Below are 5704 nucleotides of genomic sequence, written 5' to 3' on the forward strand. Positions count from 1 at the left end.
ATTTCTTGTGCCCATGCACTTGTTTGTTATGTATTGTGCATTTGTGAACTAGGATCAATTTAGTCTGTGGCAATAATATATAAGAAGTTGACAATGCATGACTCAGTTTTGTAGTCCAATGACCCTTTAATTAATTAATTTAATGCATGCCTTCAATTTGGCCCTTCTAATTTTGCTTATATGACTCTCATTAAACTAAAGCAAATAGACGAAAAGATATCAATCATTATGCTTAATTGTGTATTACTAATCTTGTTATGCGTTTTTAATTTTTGCAAGCCTTCCTTTTGTACATGTAACTAACCTTATTCAATATTGAATAAGTAACAACTTTTTCAAGATGTCGTAATGATTTATGATAGAACAGAGTATGCTAACTTCACTTGCTTATATTTATTTGATACATCTTTTGTTTTGTATTGTTAATATGTTTGGTTTTATCTTTGATGATCAATATCCAAGTGCTCATATAGTCCTTTGCGAAGGTTCTTCATATTAGTTCGATATTATATATGATATTAAACTATATAGAGTTGCATTACTAGACCTAATTACATAAGGAAAGCTATCACACAAATATGTATATCTTTTATCACACCCCAGTAATTGTTACAGGAGAAGGAAAAGAGCATGTACTGTGAGGCATATGAATGGCTTGTATAAACTATCACAAAGTAATAAAATATAGGTTAAAACTGTTGATTCAAACCTAAATATACTCATTCAATTCCCTAAAATGAATGTGAGATTGATTGATGGTAAGGATAATATTATCTAAGCATGTTATAGGTATCCCTAATGGCATTGTTAGCAACCTACTTGGAAATTTTGTTTTGCCTAAACTTTATAGAGATTTCAATTTAAAGATTGATATGATTGGGTATAAGGAACATGATTAAGTGTTTTATAAGAAATAATTTACCTTGCTTGATACATGATTTTGACAAAAGAATTTATGGCTTACAAGGTGCAAAGTATTTTAAAAGGTTGTTGGACTATTTTCATACCCCCATATGCAAGGATTAGGGGAAGATATTATTTATCCCTATTATATATTATTGTATGTAATCCTTGCACATGAATAATAATAATAAAAAAACAATAATGGTCAATTTTCGTACATATATTAACTTAAATATCAATGATTTATAAAGGTGGCCACATGATCGTCAAATATTTAGAATACAATATCATTCTGAAGATGGATATAAATAAATATTATAGCTATAAATGCTCGAATTTAAACTGATGTATCACAAAGACAACATTAGCTCAGAGCACACCTGTAGTGTGGTATAGGTTTCAAAGATAGTAATCTTCTAAAAGTAAAAGAGAAACTATTGACAATGAAAAAAAAAGAAGGGTAATACATTTTGATGGATATATCCTAAAGAGATTATTTCAAGTAAAATTGATAACTACCATGATTATATAAAATACTCCAAAAAAGTATAAAATTTCCAACAAGGTTAGCATGTATCAAGATTATAGTCAAAGCACTCCAGCAGAGTATGAGTTAATATTGGATCAAATATTAGCTGATTGTCTTGCCAATAGTATAAAGAAACACATGTTACTGTTCTAATATCACATCATATTCATGTCCATGCATAAAGTACGTTTAATAAAGTGATCACTAGTGTTGGAAAACTGACCAAAGTTCAAATTTAGAAAAGTGATTGGATGTGATAATTAAATTAGGCCATCCGGGTTTAATAATTACCCGTTATGGAAACCTGAAGTTTCATTTGATGTGCTGACGCTCTCTCAATGTAAGATATATGAAATGAATTGAATGGCAAGACATAACATTGAGACCGAGCTATATTTGGATTGTGATTCATAATAATTTGTATTAATGAAAATTTCAAGAGTTATTAGGTTTTGATTTCTTATATAAAAGAGTAATGGGTAACTAGAAGTTCACCAAAATAACTTATATATTATTGTCAACTATTAAGTGATCAGAAGCTCACCAAATACACTATTTAAGTCTTAAAGATCCAAAAAGATCACCACCTAGTAGAATTACAAGCAACTGATTTATGCTTGTATAACAATTTCTTTGATTGGGGCTATTATATGTCAGCACATAAGAAATTGGAAAAGAAGGAAAAACGTACAAATGCACAACACATGTCTCCCATTTGACATTGTTTTTCCAGAAGATATTATAAAAATGGTAATAATAAATACACATGCAATGTAAATAATGAAGAAATGATTCTTCATTGAAATTGTTCTCCATAAGAGATAGAACTTGTTTAATACAAATCTTCTAAGAAACAAATTCTGATTGCGATCCTCCTAATGAAGTTAATTTAATTAATGCAAATTTGTCTACTAAGTTGGTATAGAATTAGACGCCCCTATAAATGAGAAATTTTACCAACTTAGGGGAAGAAGCACGAATTAGCAAAAGTTGAAAAAATTAAAAATAGATAAATAAATAATAATTATGATCCCTATAATGGTAGTTTGAAAAGTTATGTGCCAACTTTTGTCTATATATTATCAAGATATGTTACACATTTATGATTTGATTTGTATTCAGTTATGACTCATGTTGCATAACGTTGAAGATACATTTTGGTCATATTAATTATATGTATACATTGAGATAAAATCTTGCCAATTATAAGAATCACTACACCTGAAGTGTAGGTTGTATAATCGGTTCCAAAATAAAGATATATCTTATAGATGTGAAATATGGCAAGATAGTGCAGTTAACACTAATAGTATAATAGTATATAAATACCATAGTGTATGAAATACCCTAAAAGTTGTATAGATATCTGAATTATTATAATAGATGGCCTATGATGTAAGAAAGTTATGATGGTACCAATAAAAAATGTATTTAGATATCATAGTAAAATAGCATGCGAAATGTACATTAAAGGAATTTTATGATACCGGTACACAATGGAACCGATGAATAATATGCATATGCATAATAGAGTGGCCTAGTGAATAAGGGATCTGAATTATATGCCCATTTTGATGTCGACATAATGATAATGATCATAAGTTTATCATGGACCAGAAGTCCAATGAAATATGGATTTTAAATCTACACTGTACAGTGTCATGCATTATTTTGAGTCTTATGTTTATGTGCATGTGTGAGTCATAGGTTAATGGATTATTTATTGCATATGTAGGAAGTTGTTAAATGCATTACTCATTGTATATTTTGTTTAATATGTTAATATGTAATCATGTTTTCTATATCTAATATTACATGCATTAATTTCTATACAATAATTGTGGTGTATGTGAATATTCATTATGTATATAGTAAGGCATATTTACAACTTTGATGGAAAATTAGAAAGACATATTTATATTCCAATGGGCTTATAATTGTGATGAAATTACTGATAATACCGATTTAATTGCACGTTATGAATCATGTAAGAAGAGTTCCTGAAGAACTTATGTACGCCGTATTTAAATATCAAGCTCTACAAAGTTTATACCTTGAATATTGCAATTATTATCAAACTCTTGAAAAGTCTATGTACATCAATGATATCTCAACCTGAAGTTTGAGCATATGAGAGTTAATGAGATTTACTATTTGTATTTGCAAGAGAGCTATCGTGTCAATTATGAAACGCCTAAAGAATATCAATGGAATACTTATGCGTGGGAATGTTTTCTTATGGTCTAGAAGAACCATGATTAGCGTATATAATTACATGTGTTATATTATAATTCATATGAGATTGAAAAATGACATTAATAATATCAAGTTTTGTCATCAAATTATTATTAATGAATGTTTGATCAAATAATGATCATCAATAACGACTTCCAGAAGAAGTCATAACCGCATAATGTTAACTTTTAAATTAACTATTAAACAGAGATTTGAAATAATGATATTAGAGATAAACACATGTATGATGAAATGAAGACACTTCACATGTTCACGTGAAGACTTGAAGAATTGAAGATGCAACTTCAGTATAGGTGAATCGAAGATCAACGAATGATATTTTACTTACTATATATGAGAAGATATCCAAACATATTGGATTCATTGTTGCGGCACTAGAAGATCTCAAGTTATGTATTCATAGGGGGAAAAAATACGCGCTGCACTCTTTTTCCTTTGACCATGGTTTTGTCCCACATTGGGTTTTCCTGGTAAGGTTTTTAATGAGGCAGCATCTCGAGCGTATTACGAAGAATGTTGTACTCTTTTTCCTTAATTAGGTTTTTTTTTATTCCATAGGATTTTTCCTATTAAGGTTTTAACGAGGCACAGTCTTCGATAATGGACATCCAAGGGGGAGTGTTATGAAAATATTGTGTGGATATCCATTATCCTCTTTGTATATTTCCGGAATATTCTAGATATAGGGTTTATTGTTATCTAAGCAAACCCTACTTATTATATTGGAAACTTTGTCAAGAACTACCAATTAAAGCGCGTGTTTTGGAAACAACTACCTATTAATTTTTTTTTTTTAAAATAACTACCACAAAATTGTAAAAAGTTTAAGTAGCACTACCACTCTAATAATTCCAACTAGAATATTCGGTACGTAGGTTCCACTTTTTACCTTTACCTCATAAAATAACCATCTAAATTAACTAAATTACCCTTCACAAAGGTAAAAATTGATACTCAAATGTCGGAGATTCTAGCCAAAATTGTTAAGAGTGGTAGTGCTACTTAAACTTTTTACATTTTTGTGGTAGTTCTTTTAAAAAAAAAATTAATAGGTAGTTGTTTTTAAAACACGTGCTTTAATTGGTAGTTGTTGATAAAATTTTCTATTGTATTCTATGTACATATACCCCTATTATATGGAATAACATACACATATTAATTCTCTCTCAATCTCTCATGTTTCTTCCTATTTTATAACAAAAATCTAATTTTTAATCTCAATCACTAGATTTGAATACTTGTGTGTGATGCTTCAATTCCAATACTTTATCCTAAAATCACCATAAACGGAATATAATACGTCAATGTTTTTTTTTCATAGTTTGAATTTCTTATACGAAGTAGACTTTTAAACATAGCAAAAGTAGAGTAAAATATCGAATAAGGGTTTATATATGTTTTTCAAAACCTCTAAGACGAAACATCAAGTGAGTCAAGCCTTACTTGATTATTTGTTTGACTGCACAAATAAATAGTTTTATAGGTGAAAAATGCTAAAAAAAAAAACAAAATTTGAACTATACTCCTATAGTCCCATGCAATACTTAAGCTAAGGGATGTAACTCAAGTAAGATCAAATTATATAACTTCAAACATAATTATGAGTGTTTTTTAAGTGTAAAAATTACGGTAAAATAATGATAAATTTTATACTGCGTAAAGGTAACTGTAAATACTTATAAGTAATTGTTACCCGTTTTACAACAAAATTTGTGTTTTTCAAAATCTTCCAAAACATTGCAAATTTGCAACCATTAGTGATTACTTAAACTGCTTAAAGTATGCTAATCATTGATGTAGAGTTAGACATATAGTGATTACTTAAACTGCTTCGAGCTCCACTCTAATTAGCTAGGGCCTAAGAGATTTTTGCCACTACAATGTACAGGAACTAAGTCCAAAAATTAAGTTGGGCTTGAGAAGGTATAGGCCCAGCATGATAGCCATTGGCAAGGGAGGACTAACTCTGAATTATTGCAACATGAAATTAAATACGACATTGAATTGAGGTCTCGT

The sequence above is a fragment of the Chenopodium album genome, chromosome 18 (assembly GCF_948465745.1).
Source record: "Chenopodium album chromosome 18, dcCheAlbu1.1, whole genome shotgun sequence".
NCBI lineage: Eukaryota > Viridiplantae > Streptophyta > Magnoliopsida > Caryophyllales > Amaranthaceae > Chenopodium > Chenopodium album.